The 17,390-nt window shown below is 48.4% G+C and overlaps 1 long non-coding RNA gene across 1 annotated transcript; it reads right to left on the bottom strand.

Moving 5' to 3' along the window:
- Positions 1 to 8,245: 8,245 nt before the first annotated feature.
- On the bottom strand, positions 8,246 to 15,828 carry LOC131488022 (uncharacterized). Its single transcript, XR_009250053.1, has 5 exons — positions 13,899 to 15,828; positions 13,557 to 13,753; positions 13,116 to 13,313; positions 9,464 to 9,636; positions 8,246 to 9,172 (listed from the first exon to the last, which is right to left on the bottom strand). It is a non-coding gene; the product is annotated as an uncharacterized LOC131488022 (long non-coding RNA).
- Positions 15,829 to 17,390: the final 1,562 nt, after the last annotated feature.

Raw genomic sequence — 17,390 nt, 5'->3', positions numbered from 1 at the left:
CGTCCAGACCCTCCCTTCGGTTTTCTTATCTGTGAAATACAAAAATTGGACAAAATAATCCCCAAACCTTTCCTGTGATGGATTTATCTGATTCTGTGAGAGTCGAATTTCTTATTCAGGAAAGGTAAGAATATTTTTAAAGGAATGGGGATCAATTCTCCAAAGGGGGGTTGCCATAATTTTAGTATCTCTTCCTAAATCTGCTTAGGAAATTTGGCAAGTCCTTCCAGCCAGCTCTCTGATCTTCCTTCCTTCCCATCACAGGGACCCTTAATGCCAGTGACCCGTGGGCCTTCCTTCCACTTCTTGCCCCACTCTCAGAAATCTCCCCTCTGGCTCTTGCTTTCTTTCCCGGAAACCCCAGCGTGGCAGTTTTCAATCCTGGCTGTGTATTAGGATCACCTGGGAAGCTCTTCCGTATTACTGGCACTCAGGCCTTACCCCCAGACAACTGAATCAAAATTTGGGGTGTGTGGCTTAGGCATTTGCATTTGTAAAGCTCCCCAGTGGATTGCAATGCATGAGAAAGTTGGAGCAGCTCCCCAGAGCTGGTGGGAAAGCAGGGGTGATAGGTCTCAAGGTACCTCTTTATTCAAGGAAGAGAGCGAAAGTGTAGGGTTGAATTTACAGTATTCCTAGTCTTCTCTGCCTAGACCTACGTGCCAGTATTTTAGATACATCACATCGGTATCCACAGGAGCAAGCATCAAATACACTATGGAAGTGAAATGAAAATACCAGGCCACCTAGCACCACCCTACACCCACCGGTGGACCTGAGTCTGGTCTCCCAGTTCCAGTTTTTCCATTTGCAAAGCAAGCCCAGCATTTCCCTCTGACCTTACAGGGTTGGGAGGTGAATCATATGATGTAATGCACGTGAATTGGCCTTGTCAACTATAAAGCACTCCACAAATTGAATGGGTTTCAGCGCCTTGCATGTGGAAGGAGTTCACTTATTCAACAAAAATATGTCGGTTCTTTCCCAGTTAATGCATGGATTCCATGCAATATCAATACCAATCAAGATGCCAGCAGGCCTCTTTATAGAAATCAACAAACTGATTCTCAAATTTGCATGGAAATGCCAAGGACCCTGAAGAGTCCAAACAGTTTTGAAAAAGAAGTACAGACTTGGAGGACTCACACTCCCTGGTTATGAAGCCACAGCAATCAAGATAGCGTATGAGGGGCGCCTGGGTGGCTCAGTCGGTTGAACGTCCGACTTTAACTCAGGTCATGAACTCGCAGTTTGTGAGTTTGAGCCCCGCATCAGGCTCTGTGCTGATGGCTCTGAGTCTGGAACCTGCTTCGGATTCCATGTCTCCCTCTCTCTCTGCCCCTTCCCTGCTCATGCTCTGTCTCTGTCTCTCAAAAATAAATAAATGTTAAAATAAAATAAAAAAAAAGAAGATAGTGTATGAGTGTAAAGATAGGCGTGTAGTTCAATGAAATGAAATCCCAAAATATATCCACATATATATGGCCATGTGACTTGCTACAAAACTGATAAGACAATTTGATGGAGAAAGGATAATCTTTCGACAAATGATACTGGAACAACTAGATAGCCATAGTTGAGATATATTTATGTGCATGTATATACATATGTCTCCTAGGAAAGAAGAAACAAATTATAAAATTATGGCATCTCCATACAGTGGTATACTATTCAAAAGAAAAAAGGCATGAACTGGAGACATATACATTCGTGTGGATGCCTCACTAAAATACCATACTAAGTGAAAGAAGCCAGACACAAAGGCTGCATATTATTTGATTTCACTTCTGTGAAATTTTGCAAAAAAAGAGAAAGAACTATAGTGATAGAAAGCAGATCAGATAGAAACCTGCCAAGAGTCAGGGGGTGGGAGGCGGGGATTGAATATAGAGGGGCTTAAGGGAACTTTGGGGAGATGGACATATTCTATATCAAGATTATACAACTGTGTACATCGGTCAAAACTCAGAGCTAAAAATGGTGAGCTTCATTGCATGTAGGTTCTGTTTCAAAAAAAGCTGACAAGATTATTGGAGTGTTTGGCTTGCCAGGCACTGTGCTGGGCACACCAAGGTGAATCAGACATGGGCCCTACCTGCAAGCACTTGCAAATAAGTGTAACACATCGCCGAAAGTGCTGTGATAGGGACTCTGCACGCGGAACTTCCTCTTCTGCGAGGTTGATTCTCACCAGGGGAGGGGGAGCAGGCTAGATGCTATCAGAGCCAAGTCTTGAAAGATAGGTAGCTATTTGCCAAGTAATAAAGGAGAGAAAAGCAGTTCTAAGCAGCAAGAGCCAAAGAACAGAACCTCACAAGCTGGAAATAGCCAGACACATTCCAGGAAACGCAAGTGGCCGGTCAAAACATGAGTTTCCAGGAAGAGCGTGTCCAGAGATGAAGATGTTGAAGGGTCTCATACCACACGCTCGGGCGCTCAAGTTTCGTCCTATAAACAAAGAGCAACTACTGAATAGTTTTGAGCTGTAATAAACAGGTTCAGTTTGGTCTTTTATAAATATTAGTCTGGAAGACAGATTGAAGGGTGGTAGCAGCTAGATCAAAGGCTAAGAAGCCAATTAAGAGACGATTGCAGTCACTCAGATAAGATAAACCATGAGTTTTGTTCTGTGGGGTAACGTCGAGGCAAGGGTCATGAGACATATTAAGGCAGCATAGCTGGATGCGTTGGAGGGTGCCGCGTAAGAGAATGATGGAGAGTCAGGACTCCTTGGATCCCAGCTTGGGTGACTGGGTGACTGCTGGTGACATTTTTCAAGATGGCAGATGCAAGGAAGAGCAAGCGTGGGAGGGAAAGCTGAGTCCGCGTTGGTGCATGGTTAGCTTTTGTACAGTCCATTCTAGTAGAGTGTCTACAAGGAAACTGAACACCCAAGAGGAAAATTCAGAAGAGATCTAGACGAGATGTACGGTTCAAAGTAACGCCCACACAGATGGCAGCTGAAGCCAAGGAGTGAACGAGGGTGATCACACAGAAGGGCAAGGAGGGCTTGTAGTTATGGAAGGGATGAGCAGAGAGCAGGAAGCCTTGATGGAAACTAAGAAATAACGGTCAAAGAGGTGGAGGTGGGCCAGGAGAATGTAGTGCAGAGAAGCAAAGGAACAAGCGATCTTTTAGAGAAAGGGATGGTCAACACCATCAAATGCCACCTCTAAGTCAGTCATGATGAAGACAGGAGAGTCCGTTGGAATCGCCAAACAGGAGATCGTTGTGGTGGTGGGACAGGGCCCGGCTGTGGAAGGCCAAGCAATGAATGGGAAGGACACGGAGACAGTGAGCAGGCAGTTTGGGTCTGAAATGGAAGACAGAGGAAAGAGCAGGTTGCTAGGGAGAGCTGGGGGATCCAAGTATTTGTTTTTAAAAATATTGAAGAGGTTCGTCAAATTTAACAGGCTGTTGAGGAAAAGCCAGTGGAGTAGAAGTTGACACCATAGCAAGTTCTTTCTGGCTCTCCCGGGCATAGTTCGGGGCTCCTCCAGCTAGTGCCCACTCTACCCTCTCACACTTTCCATCAAAGCAATAATCACGTCACAGTAGAATTCGCTTGCTGCGATATTGTGATTTATAAGAAATGCATATTTGGTCATTCAGATGACCAAGGTATATTTCTCATATGTATTTGGTCTTTGTCCGCAGTTCCTGGCTCGCAGCTCGCAAGACTCTTGGTCTCTTTCTATTGTGTCTCTACGCCCGGCTCTTCCGAGCCTCAGGGTCTCAGGAATCGATCGAATGCCTGGATTTTGAAGCCAAATAAACCCTGGACTCAAATTCCAGATCTGCCACTTGCCAGCTACTAGCTGCTGTCCTTGGGCAAGTTACTTAACCTCTTGAAGCCTCAATCTCATTATTTATGCCACGGGGGTGCTGAGGGCTGTGGCAGCGTGAAGGTGGGAGGATAAGTAATAATGTTCGGAAATTCCAACGAGATCATGGATACCAAAACCATTGCTGGTTTTTGAAAACATAGACTCAGAAATTCTCTTACAACCTAGATCTGCTCGAACCCTGATGAACAGATTCACACCCCTTTAGAAACCGGGATGCCAAATTATTAGCTCACGATAAGAATGCCAAGCAGGGGGCGCCTGGGGGCTCAGTCGGTTGAGCGTCCGACTTCGGCTCAGGTCATGATCTCGCGCTCTGTGAGTTCAAGCCCCGCATCAGGCTCTGGGCTCACAGCTCAGAGCCTGGAGCCTGCTTCGGATTCTGTGTCTCCCTCTCTCTCTGGCCCTCCCCCCGTTCATGCTCTTTCTCTGTCTCAAAAATAAATAAATGTTTAAAAAAAAATTAAAAAAAAAAAAAAAGAATGCCAAGCAGACCAGGCACCATGATACCGCGCCCCCCCCCCCACCTCCTCCCTGGGGACAGTGCCAGGGACACACTGAGAAATTCTCATTACCCACCTCACATTTTTTAGATTCTGTTATGACTATTATGCCCGTTTCTGCCATGTCATTTTGGCTTCTTTTCACAGCATGTCACATTTCCAAGTTAATTCACACTGAGCTATGACAGCGAAAGTCTCCTTATTTTAAACCTGCAGTCAAAGAGGGTGACCCTTCCCCGAACTTTGAGTCCAAGATCTCGGGCTCTGTCTTACTTCGAGAACTGCACGGCCCCCACCCGACACCCTCCCTCCCACCCCGCTCCAGTCCATTGACGACACTGTTTATCCTCAAAGGAAAGAAAAGCGGGTTTTTATTTATGGGCCAGATGATGTACCATATAGAGTTGCAAAGCATTCCCCACTGGAAGTCTCAGCAGCCGAGAGCCAAGTGCGTTAGTCAAAGGCACTATTGATACGAGGGAACAGAACCAGTGTCCTCAGCTGCCCTGAGAATGTCTTTCCTGAGGTATTTGTCTGGGAGTAGGTCTGACATTTCTGACATTTGCAAGGGAGCCTGTGGGACTGTCGTCTTAAGCAAGGAAGCAGCTGGTCGCCTTCTCCCACCAGCAGCCCTGAAATGTTGTGAAATTCTGTTGTTTTCCACAGCGAGTGCAGGGGCCCTGAGAGATGTGACAGTGGGTCATTACGGAACGCTTAAATCACACCTGGTTCCGGGACCCAAGCGCGGGCCAAGCATGCTCTTTTCCGTCCTCCCCTCTGTCTTTCTGTCTCTCTCTCTCTCTCCCATCCTTCCTTGAACTTTCCTTGCGTGTGTGTACCTACACAGAACTTTAATAAAACCTATAATGAAGGGTAAATATGTTTAGGATAAGACGTACTTCTGTTGTAACTCCTTTTAAATTAAATAAAAATTCCGAAAGGTCAGGAATGTATCACAGGAGTATCAGGAAAGAGCAAACCTCAAACATCTTATTTGAGAAAAGAAACTTCAGCTCTGGTTTTAGGGTTACAGTCCCCACAGAGGTAAGTTTCACGTTAGCCTCAGATTCCAGTGATGGTGGCTGTGTTCAGCTGGATTGTTCCTTTTTTCCTAAGTAAGGAGATACAGAGTGCGTTGTATCTGGGGGTCGTGTTTCCCCAAATTCATAATGTGCTTTCTTGCCCAGTTCTGGCTTGGGATGACTGAGCTGCTCTCATGGGTAACGGGATTGAGGGATCTTCTAAAACACAGGGGTTACCATCACAAGTCTCAGCAGGGGCAATGATGAAACTTCTAAGGCATTAAATACAACAACCCAAAGAAATACCCTAACGAAGGCGTGGCTTTCCAACGTCAGTTAAAATGATTTCTTCCTTAATGATACCTCTCGGGGGTTTTGTTGTTGTCATTTGACCTAATTTCCTTCAGTTGCTGAGATATAGAGGGGGTGCTTGTTAGCTCAGTTGAGGCAGGTAGGTCAGGGAATTTCTTAACTCTCTCCTCTGAGTCCGTGTAGTGATGCTTCCAACATCTCATCCTCACAATCCTGCCTCCTCCACAGCCTCCATATCCCCTCCTGGCTCCGTGACGCCTGGACCTCCCTAAACCTTGTATCTGCCTCCTCTCCCTTACCCCCAACTCCTATCTGTCTACCGTAACCCACTTTTCAATCCCCCTGCGTAGAAACATGCTTACCTTCTCCATCTTCACAGAGGTGAAGGGTTTCACAACCTGCTGGGCGTGAGGGCAGGTGGTTGATCGGTAGCATTTGCCGATGTCTGCAGTGTAAACACATCCACCGTGGGAGTGTGTCAAGCCAGTTGAACAAGAAGCGCGCATAATCTCTGAAAATTTAAACCAGCTCTGCCAGAGGTAGGAGGTTTCTGGGGCATCACTGCAGCCTTCCCCTTAGCTCTGACCTTAACTTGAACTATCTTTCTCCTTCTATTTGTTGTAGAACTTCTCAAGGAGCAGTCCACAATCATTGCTTGTGTCTCCCAGTGCCATAGTGTCTCTTGGGCCTTTACAATCTGGGTTTTCCCTCTTCAAGGTCCTTAGGAATTTTGTGGTTGTTGTTGTTGTGACAACGAAAGCTATCCGTGTGGAATCCAAAAGCAAAAAAAAAAAAAAAAAAAAAGAATCCATCAAGAAAAATGAGTGAAAGTATAAAAGAGATACCATAAATGAGGTTTTTTTAATGTTTATTTATTTTTGAGAGGGAGAGAGAGAGACAGACAGACAGAGCGCGAGCAGGGGAGAGGCAGAGAGAGAGGGAGACAGAATCCGAAACAGGCTCCAGGCTCTGAGCCATCAGCACAGAGCCCGACGTGGGGCTCGAACCCACGAACCGTGAGATCATGACCTGAATCGAAGTCGGACGCCCAACCGACTGAGCCACCCAAGCGCCCCTACCATCAATGAGCTTTGAGTTGGAAACTGACACTCTTGTTCCTTGTTTTCTTTGGCCTTTGCACCACTGGTCGCTAGTGACCTCCCCCTCTACCAAGAACTCTTTTTTCTTCTTTTCCTTTTTTTCCTGGCATTTTTCAAGTTGAATTATGGTTGACACAATGCTACATCCGTTTCAAGCATACGATGTAGTGATACTACAACTCTATGCATGATTTTGTGCTCACCACAAGTGTAGCTGCTGTCCGTCGCCATGCAGCACTACGACGATATCATAGACTATATTCCCTATGATGTGCCTTTCATCCCTGTGACTTACTCACCCCATAACCGGAAGCCCATCCCTCCTGCTCCCCTTTGCCCGTTTTGCCGATCCCCCCACTCCCTCCTCTCTGGCAACCATCAGTCAGTTTGTTCTCCGTATGTGCAGGTCGGTTTCTGGGTTTTGTTTTGCATTTGTTTTCTTTGGTATTTCTCTTTCTATGTCTGATTTCTTTCATGTAGCATAACACCCTCTAGGACTATCCATGTTGTTGTAAATAGCAAGATCTCATCCTTTTTTAGGGCTACGTAATATTCCATTGTATATACGTACCACCTCTCCTTTATTCACGCATCTACCAGGGGACACTTGGGCTGCTTCCATATCTTGGTTATTGTAATTAATGCTGCAATAAACATGGGGGTACATGTATCTTTTTGAATTAGGAGGTCTCCTTTCATTGGCTGCAGCTTCCTGTCCTTCTCCGATATGCCTTCCTCATCTCTCACCTCCTCTTCCCCTGTCCCCACAATGTCCACATCCCCAGAGCTCTCCTCCACCCTCTCCTCTTCCCTTCATCATCTCCATCAACCTTGACGTTGGTGACTCACAGGCAGATCTTTCTACCTGAGACCTCTCTTCTGTGCTCCAGTTCAGTATCCCAGTGGCCTGAAGTTTCTTTCCTCCGAAAAATGCGAATAGTCCGGAATAGACTCCACCAGCTTGACGTCCATATCTTCTCTACTGTCTTCATCTTTCCCATAGACCGAGTTCCTCTACACTCTTCACACATACGTCCTGCTTATTGAATCTCCCGGCTACCTCTTATTCCATTTCACCTCCACAGTTGAGACCATCATTACCTATTGTCATACCTTCTGGCCTCCGGAATTGATAAGAGTTCCTCTTCCACTGAAAAGAAATCCAGGGATGCCAGCGTGGCTCAGTTAGTTGGGCATCTGACTCTTGATTTCGGCTCAGGTCATGATCTCACGGTTCATGGGATGGAATCCCACGTTGGGCTCCCTGCTGACGGCACAGAGCCTGCCTGGGATTTTCTCTTTCTCTCTTTCTGCCCTCCCCCCCAACCCCTACCCCTCTCAAAATAAATAAAATTTAAAAGAAAGAAAGAAAGAAAGAAAGAAAGAAAGAAAGAAAGAAAGAAAGAAAGAAAAGAAACCCAGCCATAGGATTTATATTTATAAAAAACAGTTCTGTACAATCTCACCTTCCAGCTCAAATACCCTTGATTATAACTGAGGCTTCACCTTAGCCTAGCATCAAAGTCCTAAATGACATGACCCCTGATTTTCTCCCAACATTATCTACCTCTCCAGCATTCACCTGCCCCGGGACTTTGTCCATGTTGTTCCCTGTCTGGAATTCCTCATCCCCTGTTTCTACATAGTTAAATCCATCCATCTTCAAAGCCAGGGTCAAATGCCACCCCTGCCCTGAACTTCTTCTTGGAGCTCCCCAGCTGCCAATAATTGCACCTCCATTCTCCGAACTCGGAGCATTTTTCTTGTGTCACATCACTTCCTGCTTCGCATTAAGAGTAATTTGTGGAAGAAAGGAGGAAAACTAACATTTATGAGATCAGTCGTTGCATTAGGACTTTTTGTTAGCTCCTTAAATGTTTACACAACCCTGGGTGGTGCATACTATCACCTCTTGTTACAGAAAAGGAGACAATGGCTCAGAGTGGCACCGTGAAATTGAAATCGGATGACAGCCTGCCTGACTCCACTTGTGTGCTGTCACCACTCAATCACGTGTCTGGCTTAGCTCTCCTCTCATGGTGACCTCCTTGAGACTGAGGACCATGATTTCTCCCATGTTTACACACCTCAAGACTCCCCGTGCAGGGCTGGGCACCCGGCCGTTGCGCATCGGAACGCGAGGGACCGAGTGCAGGCTGGATTGACAGATAGGTTTGCCCACTGCTCATTTCCCTGCGGGTTGCAGCTGTGCATTCCAGAGCTCCACACGCTATAAATATCTCACCGCCATTCACGTTTAGATGTTTCTTCCTGCTCTCTGTGTCCTACTTCTGTGCCTCTCTTTGATTGGCAAGCTGTGAAGGAGGCAGAGATTGAATCGGCGGTTCTCTTTTGTCCAGAGCCCGAGCACAACAATCAACGAACGATTTCTGGTGAGGGGAAAAAAAAGTTGTTTTCCCGAATGATCCTGTGCTGCTTTTCGATCGATTCTCCTTGCATTTCCTCCCCTTCATTGGAACACATAGAAATGGCATGTAGAGTCCACTGTGACCTCACCTCTGTTGGGACGATTATTTACTCTCCAGATCCCTAGCCTATTGTGACCTCTTCTACTCCTCCCGCCCCACCCCTCCTCCCGCCCCCAGCTGGTTGCTCAAAGCCCTCATTCACAAGTGCAGGGGCAGAGCGTCCCCCAAGCCACACCCACGGGCCTGACTTACCTGTTCCTGGTTTCTTCTAGATCTACGCAACTCATCTTGCAAACCAACTGAGACTAGACAACCACTCGTGGAATCATTAGATTGTTCCTTCCTCCTTCCATTAAGCGGTGGCTTCATGAAGTAGTTTAACTAAAAAGTAACTCTAATGGTGGGAACTCGGATACCATGGCCTCCTGTTGAAAAAGATATTTTAGGGCAAAGGGACTTCTCTGAGGAAGCTCCCAGGCAGCAAGCTACCTGGACGGCTGGCCCCACTCACACACCCCCTCCCGGAGCTTGCCTCCAAATCCCCAAGTTTGATTTGCACCTAGGAAGGGATGAGGAGCCAAACTCTCATTGCCTGATATGCAATCTGACGCACAGACCGGCCGGTATGACAAACATAGACGTGGCTCGCCCGAGAGCAAGGGTGATATATGGCCCTTGTAGGGCTGGCCACTCCCCAGGCTGAGGAAGTGTTTGTCAAAGCTGGCCAAAGGGCCTCAAAGACCAGCGAGGACAGTGTTTCTGCTCTTGACTCCTCCTCTATCAGTGATATCTCTGACAGAATGCGGCACTGACCTGTCCCGTGTGCCACACTTTCTGATGCTGAGACAGACAAAGGGGCCCCAGAGGGATGGCCCAGCTCCTGGTCGGGTCAGAGGGGGAGGGGCACCACCCTGGCCCTGTCCTGCAGACGGCAGGGCGAGCGGGACCCTGCACGCGCTCTCGCTGCCTCAGGAGCGCCAAAGAGCCTCTGGCTCCCTTGGTGCGTTGTTTTGATGTAAGAAAACCCGTTTTTATTCTCCAAATTTGTGCATAAATCCCCCGGAGGCCTCGGATTTGAGGTGGGTGGATTTCATGGGCATCCAGGCACTGAACAGCTGTTGTGGGATTTCTGACTTCTGAATGCACATTCATTCCTATGAAGAGCTCCAGGGACATCTAAGCCCTTGGATGCTCCCTCCTCCACTTGTCCTCTCTCTCCGTCCCCAGCACGTAGGTTATTGTAGCTATTACTGCAACTGTTTGGGACTTGTTCAATAAAAAGTCCCTTTTAATCCAGCGTTACTAAAACGGGTTCTAGTTTATTCGCATATATTTATTTGAATCTGTGTATGGTGGGATGAAATGTAATGCTAAGAAGTAAAATGGTTCTTCTGTGACTATAATATTATTAGCCTCTTTTTGGATATTGGGGAAATTTTATTTGTGGCAAGGTGATATACTGAAAAAGAGAGAGCGTATGTCCCTGATATAAGAGTTAGGAATTGGCCAGATAAATTTCAGGCATTACAGGTAGATAAGTAGATAGATGGATAGACAGATAGATAGATAGATAGATGATAGATGAAAGAAATGTATTATATATATTTATATATGTGATATATATACTTAAAATTATAGAGAGATGTTAATCTCAGGTACTGAATGATGGGAGTTCAAAATTCCTTTTTCGTTAAGGAGAAGAAGAATAGAGGTCAGTCTGTGAGACAGAGGAGGATGGGTTGACTTCTCAATGGAGGTGGGGTCTGATCTCCTGCACAATTAGTCAGAACAGCCATTTGTCATGTGCTGGCTCCTGGCCCTGACATTGTGGATTCACCTATAGGGCTCACCGGTTCAAGAGGGACGTATAGATGTTCAGGACTGTTCCCAGCATTGACAGAGGCAGGCCATGGCTATGGCTGTGCTCCCAAGGCCATGACAGTGCCCTAAGGAATTCTTCCTGAAACACTCTGGGAATGCAGACTTTGGAAAGGCCTGGTACTCATGCACTTGACCTTTTAGCTGCCGTACAAGCAGGAAGTAATCCCCAACAGCAACAGCATCCTTGAACATGAATAGCAATCCTGATGTTGCCAGCAGTGTTAAGAAATGAAGAACTCTGAAACTTAACCTTTTAAACTCCTTAACATTTTGAAGAGTTCTTTTCTTTCCCAGAATCATCATTATGAAAAAGCAAAAATGTGATCTTCGCTTCAGAGAAAATAATCTAATCCCAATGCCAGTCTCAGGCCCAGCTGCCATCAAATGGTTTACTTGCTGAGAATACAGAGCCCTACTTCCCACTCTGAATTCTCACATAGTACGTTTGGAGTCGGCCTTGGAACCTGCACTTAAGTCAGCTGGTGGAAAGCCAGACTTGGGGGACACTGGCCTGGTTTAACTCCCCATAAATTTAGAAATCCCTTTCACAGTATCCCTAAGCCAGAGTCTTTACGACATTGTTTCTCTTACTGAGCTGGAATCTGCCACAGAAGTGTTTTTACCCATCTGCCCTGGTTCACCCCTTGGCACAATAAATCAAAGGCCTCTGAACTCAGGGGTTGGGAGGATAGCCCAGGGCAAGGGAGCCGGCGGCTTGTGAATAGGAGTGTACTTGCGTGTGTATGTGTGCAGATGTGTGTGTGTGTATACACGAATGCACGCCTGCAAGTGTTCGGGGCACAGTTTAGAGCAGGTATGAGGCAGGAGTGAAGCTAACATTTAAGATCAACTGGGGGCTTGGCACACCCAGGTCCAACAGCCATCAAGATCTGAGAAGCAGAGACTGGGGCAGGATGGGAAGGACAGGCGTGCGAAAACAGAGTGAACACAAGACCACCTTATTCAAGAGCCTCCAACTGCAATGTTACCGGCCTGACCTCCAGAAGTGGGGGGCTAGACGGTGGGGGCAGAAAGCCGGCATGAGGTACCAGCTGAAGTTAAGGAAACGGGTATGGGGAAAGCCCAGAATACCCAGGAGACTGGAGCAAAAGGAAGTCCGCCATTCCTCCTGGTAAGGAAAGAAAAGAGGTCTGGTAAGGAAGAAAAGGAGCTGCTGGGTGACACCATCAGAGCGGGTACGGCCCCCTTAGTACAGAGCTAAAACTGTGTCTAGGTCTCATGAATGCACGGGGCAAGGGCTCTCATCCGCACAGTCTCCTTCATTCCGAGGACGGACAGGGACTGCACCGAAGGATGGGTCTCGTTTGAGGCTTCGGCTGTGCTGCCAGGATGGAGAAAGACCTAGATCCTTACGTCTCTCAATAATTCTCGGTTTTTGTGGATTTTTTGCCACCCTGGTTGAGTGCCTTTAATTAACAAAGTACCATATTCCAGAAGTGGTCTAATCAGTATGGAATAGAAGTGGAACGAACGCCTTCTTCGTTCCGGACATCAGACTGCTGTTACTGCAGTCTGAACAAGCGCCCACATTGCTTGTTCAACTTTTAGTAAGATTGGTTTACATTGACCTTGAAGACATCCAAACCCTCTAGAACCTTTCCAGAACTGAATAGAAGTCAAGACTTTATATTTTTTCTTTTTCGATTTTATCTGTTAGTGTGGACACACTCTTCTAGATTTGGGAGGTTATTCTGAATCCTGCCCCACAGCCAATGTTTTCGCTCTCCTCCGCAAGTTGACGTCATTGGCAAATTTGATCAACGTGACCTTGATGTCTCCATGTAAGTTTTTAAAAAGAGTTTGGACGACACAGAATTGATATACCTTTTTGTGGTGCGGTAGAAGAGACCTCCCTCCACCTTGATCTTGAATAATTAATGTTCATCAACCAGCTACAAAGTCACCTGCTTGTCCCATCACATACAGCACTTTGTAAATGACTGAATTATAGCATTTATCAAAGTGTATCATAATTACTTCTTTGCATAGCTGTCTCACTCACCAGGCTGTTTCTCCAAGACAAGGACCATGTTTTATTCATCTTTGTGATTTCAATGCAGAGCACAGTTAAGTGTGCAATGTACGTGGTGTGGACTCCTCTGGCCAATATCCCCCCCAACTTGTCTGCAGAGGTAAGTATCAAGAATACTCATAAATCATCTTGCCAAAATGAAGGTACTCTTTTATCTTGCAACTCAATCTATCAAGAAATGTAGAGAGGTATGAGGTTAATTGGACACAAGTTAACAACCCAGAATTATTCATTCTTCTCCATAATGTGCATGGCAAACATAAGCTGAATAACATGCCATCAGTTTGTTAACCTAACCTAGACATTTGTTAGTACTCAAGGTCATGTTCATTGGGCTGTAGTTTCTGGTTTCCACCTTGTTCTGTGTCTCCCACCCCCAAGTTGGGTATCCGTGGTCCTTTTGTCTCTTACCATGCCCCATATTTGCTCAAAGATTCCTAATTATCTCCATGCCTCCAATGAGCCTCACTCTAGTTCCCTGGGACGTCCTCCCTTGGACCCATCTGATCTCCTGGAAAGCCTTCAGCGCCAGCTGCTGGTTTCCTCTCCTTTCTTGAACCACACGCTTCAAGTTAACCAGGACTTGACATGGGTCTCTCCGGCCAGGTCTGGGAGAGAAAGTGGAAATGTTACTTGGGGGGGCCCATGCCCTCTTATGCATGGCCTGGGTCAGGGCAAGGAGATGATGCAGAGTGGCATGTGGGCACTTTTAAGTGCCCCCCCCGCCCCCCCACCCAAGGACTCTTGAATAACCTTGTAGGGAAGAGTCTTCCACAAAATCACGGAGACTGGATTTCCTGCCCGTTGGAAGGAGGGGTAGGAGGAGGCTTGAAGTGATGGAGAGAAGTTGAAGAAAGGGGTCTGTCTTCTCTCATGAATATCTCAGAGCTAATTGATCTCATTACATAAGTCTTTCTTCCCTCTCAGTTTTTAGATCATTTTCACAGAGAAGACAGAGAAAACTAGGATGGGGTATTTCTGTCTTTCGCCGAGCTCTCTGTTACCACCAGGCCAGCTGCCAAGCACAGCTTCAAAGCTTCCGGGCTTCCCGCTTCCTGAATGTCATTCCAAAATTTGCATCACAGTGTCCTGCGTGTCCACCCTCAGTGATGTGCTTCAGTCTTATATACGTGCATTCAGCAGAGAGTTAATCCAGCTGTGCCCCTGACACGGGGTGCACTGCGGGCACAGCCCCGAACAAAACGAGAAAAAAGCCATCAACCCTGCCCTCATGGGGCTTGCAGTCGACCGGCCGGCAGACAAGAAACAAGACAAGCAAAACAAGTTGCAGCTTGGAGAGTGATACCAGCTGTGGAGGCGAATGGAGCACAGAAGCGGATCACGTGCTGGGGCCTGAGGGACCAGGAGTTGAGGCCTGTAATAGTGCAGCCTGGGAAGGTCTCACGGAGACCTCAAGGGTGGGGAGGGGGCGGGGCAGGGGAGTGGGGCAGGTGCCCGGGGAGGGAACCTCCTAGTTGCTTGTTTTGTTCAATGAGGCCAGACTGACGGGAGCAGAGGATTGGAACCTATCCTGTTAAAACTGGAACTCCACAGAGAACCTGCTGGTTTCTCCTTATCTGTGTCAGAACGGACTGTTCTGGACTCTGATGCAGGCATGGAACTAAGTGGCCAGGGATCGTGGTCTCATACGCGGTAGCCTCAGATGGCTGTGCTTTCTGAGTTGTTGATGTCGGACCATCCACTGGCACTTTGCTAATTTATTACATTACTCCTGAGTGCCCATTCTACCTCTGCGAATAAAACATTCCCGACCCCGACTTCACGGGCTCGGGGATACCAAGAATACAAGCAATGGTTCTGCTGGAGGACATAAGAGGTAAACGGGCCCACTGAGAGATCCAGGTGGCTTCTGGTGGGAAAGGATGTCCAAATCCTGTCTTGAAGAATGGACAGAAAGGAGTGGGCCAGGCAAAGAGGTGGGGCAGAGCTTTCCAGACATAGCATGCCCAGGGCACCAGGGCACGTACTCAAGACAGTCTCGGAGTGGTTCCAGATGTTTGGAGGCGGGTGAGGATGATGTGGGGGTTGCTGGGCGTTTGTGGAAAGAAGGATGGCAGAGACAGGAGGGCGGTGAGGGCGGCACAGGCCTGGTCGTGTCTGGTCTCATCAAGGGCTGCACCGGAAGTCACTGAACAGCGTGACTAGGGCAGTGACACGGTCCAATGTGCTCTCTGGTGACACGAGGAGAAGAGAGCACAACAGGGAGCAGCGAGACCCACGGGAAGCAGGGGTGGCCTGAACTCCAATGGCATCACAGAGCACAGCGACAAACGGACAGACTCCAAGATGAGGTGCCCCACTGGCCGGTCGTGGGCCTTTGGGAAGTGACTGGGTCATGTGGGTAGAGCCCTCACCAAGGGGTTAGCGATCTCCCAGAAGGGACCCCAAAGAGCCCCCCCTCCCCCCCCAGCAGCCCCGGAGCCACCTGAGAACAGAGAAAGGCCCGCACCGGAAGGGCAACCTGAGCTGACCGGCACCCCAGTCTCCGAGGACAGCCTCGACATCCGCGCGAAAGAAATTTCCGTGGTTTACAAGCCGCCCAGGCCACGGTGCCTTTGTCTAGCACACGGGAGATGCGCCCGAGCCGAGCAAGTTGCTCTGACCCAGGGCCTGGTTTCACCTGAGAGCGAGTGATTTTCAAACGCTGGCTTCAAACCCACATTTCCAGCTCGGATTCTTGTGTTTCCCATCCCTTACTCGGTTGTGTTTGGCACGGTTGAGTTCGCGGAAAAAGTGTCCTCTGGGTAAAGGAGCTGCTGTCTGGGTCCCCGACAGACCGTCCTAGGTGCAGCTTCCCGTGGGCCCGTCACAGGGAGTCCACGCCTCTGTGGCGCAAGACTCCCAGGCGACGTCCACGTCTTAGTCTGTGCGAACAGCGCTCCCAGGAGCTCGGGGACGGTGTAACCTGCGCAGCCCTGCGCCCCAGTTCCCCTCGGCTGGCTCCTGGCCCTGCCATTGTTTCCGGCGGGACTGGAGCGGGCAGAGCAGATGGGGGGGGGCTCTGGGGACTGTGGGCACGGGGTCCTGCCAGGCTCGCTGCTCTGCGAAAGCGCAGCGACGCCAAACACGGGCTACAAAAGTTCCAAGTGCCCTGCGGGAGGCCCGTGCCAGGCTCCCCTCCCACAGCCTTCAGTGCGTGACTGTGACCTTGCACACACACCCCCTCCCCCCTCGCTGGACTGTGGCTCGCTGGCGACGTTGCTGGGACGCGTCCAGGTTGCCATGGGAACGCGCGGGGGCGCTACCGGTCAAGACCCAGACCCCTCAGAGCTGCTGCAAAATCAACACCACGTACAAGGCCAGGTGCCCAGCAGCACCGTCTCGGCCCACAGCCAACCGGGAAAGGGGTCTGGAAGGGATGTCGGACCTTGCCTGTCGTTGGGGAAAGCGCCCCTTAGTCCCCGGCCTTAGTGGCTCTGTGCACACACCAGAGAATCACTCCCCGGGGCTAGAAGGAGGGGGCGAGAGGGCGTGCAGAGAGAGGTGGGTTCTGGGATCAGGAAGACTGGGTTCAAGTCCAGACTCTGGCACCGGCTAGCCACCCCACTGTCAAACGGGCACCGTACATCTCCCGGGGTTATCGTTGGGGTTAGATGGGAGAACACGGTCAAGTGCGGAGCCTGGCGCACGCCCAGTACCCCTTACGTGCCAGCTGGTGAGGGCGGAAGGTAAACCACTTTTCTAGCCATAGCGTGGGGCCCTTTGCGGATTCCGGGTGTCTTTGTGGGCATTCGGGTCCCGGTGCTTGGTAAACACCCGGGATTCTGCTTCTTCCAAAGGGATTCTGCTTCCCTGAATGGCTCATCCCTTGACATTCCGTCTAATTACTGCCTTTTCCGTTTGCAAGCGATGATCCCACAGTTCACAAGAGCTGGGCCTGGTAAACACCTTTCATCTTTGCAGTTAGGGTTTTTTATGTGTATTCCTTCCCCGCCCCCAGCCCCACCCTGCACCGAAATAGATTAAAAAAACACAACAACACCTCTATTAATACATAGTCATGGTAGAAAAATTAGATAATACAATGCAGATGAACCACAACCAGAAATATAATTAAAATAATCCAGATCTTTCCACCCAGAGACAACCACTGTAACATTGGTTCTAGACTCTTTCCTATGTAAATACATATGTCCTTTTAAAGCAAATTTGACTCATGTTATACATAAGGCTCTTTCTTTTTTTAATATGAAATTTATTGTTAAATTGGTTTCCATACAACAC

The sequence above is a fragment of the Neofelis nebulosa genome, chromosome 1 (genome assembly GCF_028018385.1).
Source record: "Neofelis nebulosa isolate mNeoNeb1 chromosome 1, mNeoNeb1.pri, whole genome shotgun sequence".
NCBI classification, from domain to species: domain Eukaryota; kingdom Metazoa; phylum Chordata; class Mammalia; order Carnivora; family Felidae; genus Neofelis; species Neofelis nebulosa.
This window is presented reverse-complemented; position numbering and strand designations above follow the sequence as displayed.